Here is a 13900-nt window from a genome sequence, read left to right on the forward strand (position 1 = left end):
GGAAACTTGGCAGGATTTCCCCCTCTGCTGGAGAAATTGTGCACTATGCTATTTCAAACTGTGGGAAAAGGTAACGATAAAGCACATTTACAAGCTAGCAGAACGGTTAGCATAAGTTCGGCAGACAATGTGGATGTTATAAGGTAAGAAACACGATTTAAAACGAGTTTCTTGTTTCTCACTTCTCTTTCCGAAACGGTAGTCTCAATGTTGCAAGGTTGATGGGAGAATTCCGGTGTGATATTGACCTAAAGTGTGTTGAAACATGATACCGAGTGTGAACGTATGTCTCATAGCCCATCTCGGCTTGTCCCCTGCACTCCAAAATCTGGCGCTAGTTAGCCGATGCTACCAACAGCTTTTTCAATGGTGGTGCTTCGGCATCGGGCTAGCCATGCAAATAAATCATTGTTTTACACCATTTACGAGGCTCAATGTATCTCCACACTTAATTGGTAGACTTCCAAGGGCCCTGACATTTAATTATTAAAAATAATTCTGTGGAAATGCATGGATTCCAGTTGCTGCTAATGGAAGAAACTGGAATCCATGCATTTCCACTGAATTATTTTTGGAATCTGATCCCTTATCATACCTGTTCATTCTTACTCGTCGCTCTACATATCGTGACTAAATTCAAGATGGCTGCAAACGCTAAACTTCGTGAAGATACTGTCTGCATAAATCGTCTTGTAAGTAAACTACCAGTGCTTTTTCAAAGTTCTCAATGTCTCGTTTTAAATGTCAGGGCCCTTGGAAGTCTACCAATTAAGTGTGGAGATACATTGAGCCTCGTAAATGGTGTAAAACAATGATTTATTTGCATGGCTAGCCCGATGCCGAAGCACCACCATTGAAAAAGCTGTTGGTAGCATCGGCTAACTAGGCCAGATTTTGGAGTGCAGGGGACAAGCCGAGATGGGCTATGAGATATACGTTCACACTAGGTATCATGTTTCAACACACTTTAGGTCAATATCACACCGGAATTCTCCTTTAAGCATCCAAATGATTTCTAAACGGGTTTATTACGTTGAAATAGTTGCCAAGCTACTACAGAACTCCCTCATCAGGAGGGATGCTAGGACAAAACAGTGATAGAAGCAATAGAAGTAGGCTACTTGTGCTAATAACATGCAATTCTATTAAATTCTATTAAATTCTATTAAATGATATGATTATACCAAGTATGTATTGCAACCTTTCATGGCTGACATTTTTGGACATGTTTGTTTAACATAATACAATATTTTTTTGTTCAGGACAGTACTAAATTACCAGCTGATCAGATCGTTGCCTAAGTCAACATGCATTCATATTTAATGGCTTTGATCAATATATGATTATCAGAGCTGAAGTTAATGTGCTTGTGTGTGTTGTTTCTGGAATAACAACGATCATTTTGTAACCTCTATGTTCAATGGTTCTCTTGCAGGATCCGTCTGGTTTTTCCCACTTCCTCAATCAGGCTTCCATAATTAAATACACTTCATTGACAACAAAGATAAAGAGTTAGTGCATATATTCCTCACTGATGATCTCTCTCTCCTTTTTAGTGTGATAGAAATATTTCTATCTATACTTACTCAGTGCTGGGAAGTACATAGCCTACTTATCACTCAATTTCTATATAACTGTCACTTGTAAGTGCTCTATAAATTGAATATTAATTTCATGTTAAATGTGACTTAAAGTCTTACTGAAGTGTTTAGTCTAAGTGAATCGGTAGCTTTACATAAAAAAAAAACATAATATGAAATGCTGATTTATCAGAATTTTGTTTAAATATTTAGTTCAGATAAAGTAGTGAGAGAAGATTAATTTTGTTGTTGCACAGGACTGCACAAGTGTTGTCTTTAATTGTGGGTTCAGCAACCAATTAAATTCAACAAGGTGATTTTCACATGAATATCCTTCAATTGGCCTTGGCCATGTCATTTTAAAGAAGCATCAGGAACTAGCCTACTGTAGAGGCTGGGATGCATTAACATGATTTAACTTTTAAACTGGAATAAATCAATGTGTATCTAGTAATTCTGTTGCAGCAAACGTTAAACCTAGTGTTAGATAAGTGGGATCATATTTTCTCTTACGCTACACGAATCAATTAGACGTCCCTTGTCCATGGTGCTGAAATATCAAGCAGTGGAGGGGCTTTTTCTTCCTTTCTCTTATTTTACGCGACTAATAATTACTCAGTCATTTTGGTTGGTTTATATTTGTGTATAAGGGTAAGGTATGTGCTATCATTCAGATACAATTGCAGAGACGAGTTGTATTTATGAAACCGCACCAGCACCAGTCACTGATCAACGTTCTCGTGCACGACAAAACTGTTGAATTCCGTTGTGATGGTGATCATTCTGGGTTTCGACTTCACGGAATAGCCTAGGCTAGCATTACTTGTAATTTTCCCCACAATGGCTTCGGTAGACTAGGATGTGAGTTTCAGTTGTAAATGTAAATGTAATTCACAGTATGGTTCAGTATCTGTTATTTGCTGAATTACCTTAGATAATATACGGTAAGTAACCTAACGCCTTAGACTAACTACTAAGGCTTAGCCCTAGCCCTATTAATTTTCGCGATTAGCTAATTTATCACCATCTTGTCGCTGGTAGATTAAGCCCTACGTTATCATTCGTAAACAGTCATGATTATATTTGTCCAGTTTGGTATTTCCAGCCGTTTGTCAAGCACATTGACCCTCCATAAGGTATAGGCTAACTAATGAAAGAATTAATTTACAAACTTTTTTAGAGCCAAAGAGACCCATGAGAATGGCAGAATCTCAGATGAATGTCCCTGATGGACTTGTCACAATGCTGGAGGGCTTGGCGAGATCTGTGTTAAAGAAGAGGCCTGAAGACATCCCATTGTTTGCCCTGTATTACTTTGCCAAACTGAAAGAATTCAGGAAGGGTAAGTTGTAGGAAACTACAAAGTAAGAATGTAATATGTCATATAACATTGGGTTTATTCATAATAGTCTATTGTTTTAACAAACCATCTATTTTATTTTCAAGGACACCCTCATTTCCACATTAAGAAGCTTGTCAAAGAATTCCATAATGGTGCAGGTACGTTTGCTCAACTTCAACTGTGCAGCCAGATCTATTTAGCCTACTCTATGTAAACATTACAAGTTCCGTTTCTATTTATTAATTTTCAGCTGGAACTCTATTTGTGGTTGGCCTCGAAGAGGAATTGCAAAGGATGGGATATCTTAAGCCGGCGTCAGTAAAATCTGACCATACAGCAGAATTTATAAGGATTCCTTGTCATGTAAAGATCACAATAATTCCTGATGAACTTTTGTCTCAAGAAAATGTAAGTCAAGACAAATGTGACAGAGGTGCTTTTCCATATGCCACTACACAGCCAGTGTACCAGGAATCTTTGTCCACTGCAGTGTCTTGTACTGAATCAGTACCTAATACAAATGATGTACCGTTGCTGTCATTAAGTACACACACCAAGCTGTCAACCTGTGTTGATAACAGTGATGTGACTACAGTAGTGGGTGGACCGCTGGCAGGAGGAGACAGTCTGACGATTCAGAAAACAGAGGAGAGAGTTCTAAGTGAGGCTTCCATTGCTTCTGTTTACCAAATGTCCAAGGAGGAAACAATTGTAAAAACAACACCTTGTCATCCATGTAATGTGCCAAGAGCCGAAGTAACAAAGACAAGGCTTGCACAGCCCAAAGCAACCACAGCCACAGAGGTGTCTGTCTGTTCAGTACGATGCCAGACTTCGGTGGTTCCCCAGAATAACCAGCAACCCACCACTGGGATTGCTGGCTGTCAGGGTACACAGGACTCACCATCTTATGAAGCATCACAGGTGATTCATGACACCTCATTAACAGCCAGACAAGAAGACCCTGTTGTGAGTCGACTGCCGGAGACTGCCCAGACTGAGTGTGCGGTTCAGCCCAGTAATACAAGAGAGCATCCTTCATCAAGCATGTGTGGTGGTGGGGGTAATCCAATCTTTTCATTACAATTCTCTTGCAAAATGAATACTGACCTGTTGTACAAATTATGATTCATTTTCATGTAATGCAATTTAAAGAACAAATGTTGTTCTTTTTGTGTGTAAATGTGTGTATAGGTGCTTGCAATCATCCAGCTCATCCTTTGACTCAGTATCCCTGTAGCCCTTGGAATTCTTGGAACCCCAGCTTCTTTGACAGATGTGTTTACCCTTCATATAACCAGCCATTTTATTATCCATACTCCCTCTACCATCCTGCATATGGCCAGACATTGTACTATCCCCCATACTACCCCTACCATCGTGAACAGGCCTGTTGCAGCTATAGCTCATACAGATGTGATAGCAGTGCTCAGAAACCTGATCAAAGGAATTTCTATGCTCTCAGGGGGTTCTCCCCACCCATGCCATATTACCAGCCCTTCCCAATGCCCTCAAACCACTGTACATGCAGGCACCACCTCCCAGGAGTCCGAATGCCTGTGCCCTCTTGTTTGGCAATGAAACCCCATCAAACCACACAGTTGGAAGCCACACATTTCAAACAGATATCAACCAGGATGTCACCAACTAGGCAAGTTCAACCTGTGAATGGTCATCCAAGCATGCATCCACCACATAGATACATACCACCATTTGCTCTCATGGGACGGCATCCTCTTGCAGCCACGCCTCAGCACTTCCAGAGCCCTGCTTACCCTGCTGTGCCCTTGACTGGGGAAGAGATGGATAATGCTGATCAGAATGCAGCAAGACAGAGTCCATACAGTGCCCCGTTCCTCAGGGGTGACTCCCACTGTCATATTGATTCAAACAATAACTGATGTTATTTTTATGTCCTAAAATGGGAAAATGCATGACAGAAGACACATACATTTTTGCATGATAAACAACTTTAATACACGTTTTGAACATTTGTCATTTTTAAAGCACTGCACTGCATTGGATTTGTCTTCAGGGAAATCCCGCTTAAATCTTCTCCTTTTTTATTTTTTATTAAACTTAAGTATTTGAAACAGTTAAAATTATTACACAAAAAGTGGAACAAGCTGGATAGTCTATACAACTACAAGGTTTGTGAGGGTGTAGCCTATATTTTGATGGTTTGAGCATATTAAATTAAACAAAGAATAAAGAACAACTCCATTAAATATGAAAACGCATGTTCAGTGGAATTGACGTAGACTGGTCAACGCTAGCAGAATGTAGCAGGGCGGCCGATTCCATGGAATGTTCTCTACAAACATACGTCACTTTTGTTATTACTCGAATTAGCAGTGGGCAAGTAGGCAACAGTTGTTGCTGTTGAAGTGGGAGCATTTGTAATGGGCCCAATTTGGCAGCAACTGATGTCGGCCGACATGTTGCTTTGAGGGGTGGAGACAACTTTGAGCTCCGGTGGTGACCGCTGCAATCACCAGGGAGGCGCAAGCCACCTTTCAGAGGTAAGTCAAGCAGTTCGACAAGTCATTAGCATCTAATTCAAATCTAGCGCTTAACCTAAGGCTAGGCTAGGCCTACTTTAACCTACCATATGATACCTACTTAACAAGCTAAAGTTATTTTTACTTCAATTTCTGATACAAACCTTCACATCAGCTCGCACTCCATCAAGATGCCGGTGGGAAAGTCCAAGCCATGTCGCAGGCGCACTGTTATTCTTCCCTACGGACTCAAAACTTGGCTGGAATGTCTCGCCATGGCTGTAGCGAAGGAATGTCCCAAATGCATGAGGCGTTTCATTGCAAACTACTGTCAAGAGCTCTTGGAGTACAGAGATGGTGAATGACCACCACCATGAATTTTTTTTATCAATGAAAGACTGATGTGCCAAAATGAAATATCTTAGCCACAGTTTGTCTATAATTACATTTTTTAAAATCTATTTTTTATAGAAAACCCCATGATGGACATCAGGGATCTTGTCTTAACATACCAGAGTTTAAGAGGTGCTCCTTTTCTATTTATGGTTAATATAGGCATGTTTACATGTTACATGTTAATAGTTGGTGTTTGTTAATCAATTGTATTACTTCTTTTGAAATTCATAGAGAACAGAAGATCTTTAAAAAAGCATTATCGTGTGGATGGACAATATTCCAAATTTAAATGTTTTAGCTGGTGCACAACACTTTCTTCCTGTGATGCCCATAACGTCCAAGCAGAGATCCAAAGAACTGAACGGACAGATGATATGGGGCAGTCTGTGGCCATCGAGACACCTACCGCATCAAAAGATTTGATCAGTTGTCATTCCGAAGATGTCTCCAAAGCTATTGGGCTGTATATGAGTCAGCCTGGCAAAGAGAATGAACAGGGGCCTTCTGCTACCACCTCTGAAGCAATCCCTGATGTTGTGGTCCACAATAAGGCACCCACGTTGGTACCCACACCAAATCTGAGCCGAGCTCCATCAGGGGACCTTCAGGATGGCAATGTGGTTGAGAAGGAATTAGGTTGCCAAGCTACAGACAGACTAACTTACCAACAAAGCACTGATATATCTAGAAGTCCCTCAGAAGAACTCTTGAGTGAATATGAACAGCTTTCAGATGGTGAATTTGAGATTGGTGCACAGCATGTGTCGGCGATTGCAGCCAGATATCTGTCAGAAACCATGATGGAATATGAACAGTTTTCAGAGGGTGGATTTGGGATTGCTACACAAAAGATTTCCGATGTGTCATTGCAAGAAATAACCAGTAGTGAAGAAAGAGTGTCAGAAGAGAGTTATGGATCTCCAAAATTATCTCCCATGTCATCCAGTGAATCAGGTAAATAATAGCGAACAGGAAATACAATTTTTGTGCATATAACAGATATGTATATTTAACATATATCATCATATTACTTATGATTTACCTGATATAAAGGCTACAGAGAATTTTGTGATTGGAAACTGAGAACCAAGAATGTGTAGGAGAATTTGATAGTTTTTCAATTTCAGGCAAAATATTGGTCAGGTTGATTATGTACCATGCAAAGTGTCTTCAATGCAGGGTTCTCATTGTGAAATGACTTCTTTTTAGCTGTCCGAGTGGCATCACCTCTACAGAAAGTTGAGTTCCATCATCTGAGAGACAACAAACATGAGATTGATGTGAGAGCATCTGCTGAACAACTTGATTTGACTTCAAGCTGCATGCTGTACAGATCCTCATATGACTCACTGTCAGAGGAGGAGGAATCGGCTGAATCGGCTACGATTTCAGAAAGGTCTCACAGCCAAGCAGTACTGAGGACGATCAGCCTGGAAGAGAGAGTGCGTAAGAAAACATCCAGTGTTTCAGGTAATTAACAGGGTCTTTACCATAATGATAGTTAATGTTAATCTAAAGTCATCTTTTCTGCTTTGGTCTCATTGAGCTGAACAGACAAGATAGAAGAAAGATCAAAAGAGGAAACTTATTTTTCAGGAGTAACAGATGAAACTCTACTGGATGATGGTGAAGAGGATGCTGATTTAGTTGTCCTCTATGAAGCGCCCTCAGATGAATGTGTAGTTTCATCTGAGAATTCAGAAAGTAAGGACAGTAAGGAAGAAATTGTCTTGATCAGACATAATTATTATTAGTAATTAGAATGATAGTATACAATTGTAATTAAGATGTAAATCCAATGGCTTATTGAGCCCTAGAAGTGGCAGCTGAAATAACACAAGCAATTAACAACACTGTAGAATATGGAATCTATGTTATACTGAGCAGTAACATTTCAAATAAAAGAGTCATCTCCAAATATATCTTCATACAGCCATGTGTTTGCAGGCATGCTGACTGTATCGCTATTTATGTGCTTTTTTTGTGTCAGTTTCAGCAGATGAGTGTGGAGACCTGTCGCCAACTCAGGAAGACGCCCCAGTTTCTGTGCATTCCAGTTTCATGGTCACAAAAGGCAGTGTTGTAATGGGAACTACACCTTCAGTGCGATGTCTCACATTGTCTCCTGTGTCATCAGATGTTAAGAGTAAGTTCACATGTTCAAGTTAATCTGGTTGTCTTTCATGTTACAGCAGGGGTGTCAAACTCATATTAGGGCAGTGGTAGTGTAGTGGTTAAGGAGCTGGGCTAGTGTGCAGTAGCCGGAAACTTGTTGGTTCGATTCCCGGCTTCCACCGTTGTGCCCTTGAGCAAGGCACTTAACCCCAAGTTGCTCCGGGGGAAAATGTAATCCCTTGTACATATGTACGTCATTTTGGACAAAAAGTGTCTGCTAAATGTAATGTAATATCATATTAGGCAGTGGGCCGGATGTGTTGGAATGAGACCTCGTGGGGGTCATCATGGTCATTATCATTTTTCTGCATGGGTATCAGAGTGTTGTTTGATGATACTCCTTTACTATACCCACTTATGAGCAAACAAGTACTGTACAGCTGTCATTTTTTCAGCGTCTTCCTTTCTGAGGATGGTTTTTGCTTTAATCAATTTATCATATCATAGAGATGTTGCTTATTACACATTGTGGAAGACAATTGGATGTGAATATCTTTTTTCTTTTAATTTTCCTTTCGTACCCAAAACATCTGGGGGGCTGTATGAAACATTCTGGCAGGCCTGATCTAGCCCCCGGGCCTTATGTTTTGACACCCCTGTGTTACAGTATACATACTGTATGTTGAACTGAGGAATTGGATACATTAAGAGAATTGCGTCAACACTTAATTTTAAGAACTATATGTGTCTAGTAGTGCCCAATAAGGTCTGTGTCGTCTATTAGACTTGTATTCATCCATTTACATTCTCATTGAATAGGTCATATATTCCTGGAAAATCCTTAATAAGAAACGAATTGGTCTCAACAAACATACTTATATATATAAAAAGGATCAAAATACATAGTTTATAGACTCCAAATACACTGTCTGAATATGTTGTAGTGATATAATAGTTGTAGAATAGGTATTCCTACTGACAGAGATTACCCAATGCAATGGCACAGCAGGCAGCTAGTGGCCACTGAGAAGCAAGGCAGTATATAGCATAGTATCACTGATCCAATTACTTTCCTTATAATCATACTGAAATGGTGAAAATAGTTTGAAATATTTACTAAAAACTAATTTCCATAAGACAGGCCAATGCCGCAAATTTCATACTCTGATATCTCTGTCTTGTGAGACAACAGGATGGATCATCCTGTTGTCTATATATATACTATATATCAGTAACCTGAGGTTAAGACCAACTAGTTGTTTATTAAAGATTTACAGTACCAAGGGTAAATTATCTACTCAATGAGAATAAGAAATTGTTGAATAACCTAATAAATGTGTAATACTTGATGATTAGTGCATTATTGACCACAAATACATTTACACATTAGTTAGTTTAATGGATAATACATGCTCCCTAAATTGTAACCCTTAAACAAAAAAAAAGTGTTCACCTTCACTGAGTTTGTTTTTTGATGAGCCTCTCTCTTTGTTCCATGTTTTCCCCTTCTTATGTCTAATTGTTCTTACCAGTACCATAGCATTTTACCATAATGTGAATGTATGCTTGAACATGTCAGATAGTGCATGCATGTGTGCTATGGTAATGGATGCATGCTACCACCTCTTCAGTATAATCAAAATCCCCTCTTGCTTCTTTTAAAAAAAAATGAAGGGCTTGAAGAGTCTGTTCTTGTAAGGAAGCCTATGGGTAAAATGTTCTGCATATTGATAAAGCTAATGTTTTAGAAGAGTTAGAGGAGCCAGTGTTTTAGAAAGAGTGGAAGTAGGGAATTGGTTGCAGCCGTGGCCTAATGGTTAGCGCTTCGGACTTGTAACCGGAGGTTTGCCGGTTCGAACCCCGCCCAGTAGGCACGGCTGAAGTGCCCTTGAGCAAGGCACCTAACCTAACCCCTCACTGCTCCCCGAGCGCCGCTGTTGTTGCAGGCAGCTCACTGCGCCGGGATTAGTGTGTGCTTCACCTAAGTGTGTTTCACTAATTCACGGATTAGAGACCAAATTTCCCTCACGGGATCAAAAGAGTATATATACTTATACTGATGATTTGCATGGGATGTTCCCTCAGAACAAGTTTGTGCGAGTGGAAATAACTTATCCAGTATCCCACCTTCAGCAGTTATGGAACTACCTGATGTCTCTGGAGATGTCAACATTCCAAGGGAAGAGGACATGACAAGTCAACATGTTGCCACTGAGATAAAGAGACACATCCCTTTGAGACCTTCTTCAGAGAGCATTCATTTTGCCTCAAATTGGAACCAGGCCAGACTACATTCTAGTTCTAAGCCAAGAGTGAAAGACCTTTCTAGATTATCATCTCTAACAAGACAATCAAACAGAACTACATCAAATGAGAAAGAGGGCTCAACAAGTGGTTTCACTGAAGACCATCTGAGCACAATGCCACATACAGAGTCTTCTATCACAGTACTCTTTGAGAATTCAGACGAAGATGTTGATGATGAAAGTGAATCCTTAGCTGTTGCTGAAAGTTTAGCAGAGTATCATTCCATTCCGGAGGTGGTGATTGTCCACAAAGCTCCATCATTTGAGGAACTGCCTGAGACAGATGAGGAGGACCTTCATAGATCAGAGTCCTCTGTGGGGAGGCCTGATTCTCTCAGTGGTGCACAGGGATCCCAATTTAGTGTAACGTCTCCCACAATGTCAGGTAAAGTGCTATATGATATATTATGATATATTATTATACAGGTTACATACAGTGAAAATTGCATCCTCTACACAAAGATCAGATAGTTTTTAATACCCTTCTTTTCAGTGGGTGCTGAAAATACAGATGGGACACCATATGTGGTGATCATTCACAAAGCTCCTTCTGAGGAAGACCTTCCTGATACTCCGTTTACACCAGGAGTAGGAAATATGGTTGGATCTGGATCAGCTTTAGGTGAAGTGTCAAACACATCTTTCAACCTCTAGTGTCTTGGATAATCTGTGGCCAGAAAGTGACGTTGAATGGGTAGTACTTATGTATGAATGCTGCCTTCAGCAGGACAGCCAACCAGAACAAATGAGCAAATACTGATTTAAGAGATGTTTCTAAGCTCCCCGAATCACTCTGTTTTACGAATGATTTGCTTCATTTTGTCAGCAGAAGATGTCGCTAGATTACCATTGGTTCATGATAAACTACCACCAAAGGTGCCACATCAGTCAGAGGAGAAATCATCTGAAGCAGAAACAGCAACATTGTATGATGAGGTTGTTGGAGATGCATTGAAAACAACAGAGAGCCTTAGATTAGGACCAACGTCATCTTGCATATTAGGTAAGGCATGATCCATCTACTAATGACAATACAACCAGTGCACTGACCTCAAATAATATTTGTGTTCCACTATACTTTATAAATCTTATTTGTAGGGCTGTCAGAATAACTGATAAATTTCGATTCATTTGAGAAAAAATAACTGATTAAAAAAATGAGTGCAGATTAATCGATTCCGTATGACCTTTGACCCCGAGCCGTTCTAGTCAGTAAAAATTAGACTGTAAAATGAAGGAGAGAGAAGAAAACATGCTGCCTGGATCATTGATTGGAACATTTACTTTTAAAAAACGACCTGATGGTGTTGATAAAAAATAAAGTGTTGAAAATAAAGTCCTCTGCAATGTCTGCAGCAAGGAATTTGCATATCACCGGAGTTCATCAACTCTATAGTCGCACATCAATGCAAAGAAATAAGTGTTGACATTGAGGGGAGTGTTAATTTATTTTCATTATGTCCCCAAGGTTATATCTGTGGCCTGAAATGCCTTGTATGTGAAAAAAAAACTTTATCCCAAAGCACTTTTGAATTTATTTCCTCAGCATATTAGGTCATATCATAGATTATTATGGCAATTATTTGAACAGTGAAAATAATAATAAAAGAGTTTTTGAACTTTAATGTCACTAATGCTGATTATTTAATGATTCATTTGAATTTAAATATTTAAAATACTTTCACAGCAAAAATTATATATGCGATTAATTTAGATTAATTAATCACAGAGTATGTAATTAATTAGATTAATTTTTTTAATCGATTGACAGCCCTACTTATTTGTAGTAAACATTTCAAACAGTTGCATGCTTTTATATGCCCTCTGTAAATGAGTATTTATCTTTTAAATGTTGAGAGTTGTAGTTCAGTCAAGTGTACTTCCAGTTGATATTCCATGTTTAGCTGAGATTTACTCCTTTATTTCAGAAGCTGCTGAAGACTCTACTCTAGACACTACTACCCATGCGGTAATCATTCATAAAGCTTCCTCTGGCGAGGGTTTTCCTGAAGTTAGTATTACATCTAATGTTGAGAGTGTTGGGTCCTCTCTGAAGTGGGTGCCATTAGCAGATGAAAGTGTGCCCTCTTCTGGAACACAGAGTTTAAATGAAAGAGATGAAAGTGTCTCATCAGTGACAACCAAATCCCCAAGATTGACTCCGCAGCATTCAAAGGGAGATGTTTCTAGAACAACATCATCAGATCACCTCAGTGTTTCAGCCTCTGGCTTGAGTAGGACTTCCTCTGGCTTGAATGAAGATATCTATGAAGTTCAATTGAGTGTTGACACTGAAAAGGACTCTGTTGGACAAAGTGTAAAGGACTCTGTTGGAACAGCCAATTCAGCGGAGGGACTCAGAGACTCATCTTGCATATCTGGTGCACTCGAAATATCAGGTAAAAAGAAATGTATTTAACATATATATGTTTAATAAACTCAATCCATCTGGAATTTCTATATACTGCAACTGTAAAAGTTTATTTGTTTACATGTGCCCTTAAAATGTCATTCAGTGTATTTTTCCAGTTTCAAACAGTTGTGTTATATTTTCATCTAATGATGATGACATTGCATTTGAAAATGGATCCTCCACCCTACATTCAGATCATTACCACTCACTCACCAAGTCAGACACTATTGCAGAGTGTTGTGCTACACTAAATGATAAATACATTTCCGAGAAAATGCAGTTATTTGAAATACATATAGCAAGAGATGTGGCAGATTTTCACAGAAATGAACCCATTTACTCCTAAAATGCCTGCTAAAAACGCCTATAGAATCCTATGGCATTCTAGACTAAATAACCTTATTTCCTGAGGGTTTTCTGAAAACATACTAAAAATTGTCAACGTCTACCAAAATTTAATATCTAAGCCTCTGTAGCACCTAGAAACATGAAATAAAAAGCATGCTGCGCTACGCAACATCCAGCGGGAGGGTCAATGTTGCGCTACGCAGCATCCAGCGGGAGGGTCAATGTTGCGTCATGCAGCATCCAGCGCGAATGGGTTAAAATATAGAAATTCTCAATATGCATGAATTGCTTTACATTTCCACTTCCTGTAACCCCCACTGTGTTGTATACCTATTTTGTTACAGAGAGATTTAATGAAATGCCAGTTGATGATACACTTGAAATGAGAACAGCATCCTCACAACAAAGCTCTGAAGGAATTCAGTTCTCTTCCATATCAAAAGATGCTGAAGAGGCTGACTATTCATCTAATGTGGTAAACATACAGAAGGCTCACTCTAGAGAGAAACTTCCTGAATCTGGTGTAACATTGGGACTGTTGGAGAAAGTGCCGTTTGTGGCCTCCAAAAAAACAGAGGATGATACTTTGGATGTTCACAATTCAAGAATTGACACGGTTGTTGTAGGCCCATCTGAAGCAGCAGAGCAAAGAGTTGCTTATGTAAGGACACCTAGTGAAGATGAAATCAGTACAGACGTTTCAGTAGTTATAATCAGATCAGACTCAAAACTATCTCCTCGCCATTCAAGTGGAGATGTCTCTGAGAGAGTTTCCTCCGAGCACCTTCAGGTGTTAACCTCTGACCTGAGGTCAACTCCCATTGTGCCAGCAGAACATGTTTCTGAACTGCTGTTAAGTTGTGAGGACATGTCGTCAGAGAAAACATCAGACATGTTAA

This window comes from Alosa pseudoharengus, unplaced genomic scaffold (genome assembly GCF_046254945.1).
Source record: "Alosa pseudoharengus isolate Yale_2024_CS ecotype anadromous, Long Island Sound unplaced genomic scaffold, YU_APseudo_1.1 YU_APseudo_1.1_scf_11, whole genome shotgun sequence".
Taxonomy (NCBI): domain Eukaryota; kingdom Metazoa; phylum Chordata; class Actinopteri; order Clupeiformes; family Clupeidae; genus Alosa; species Alosa pseudoharengus.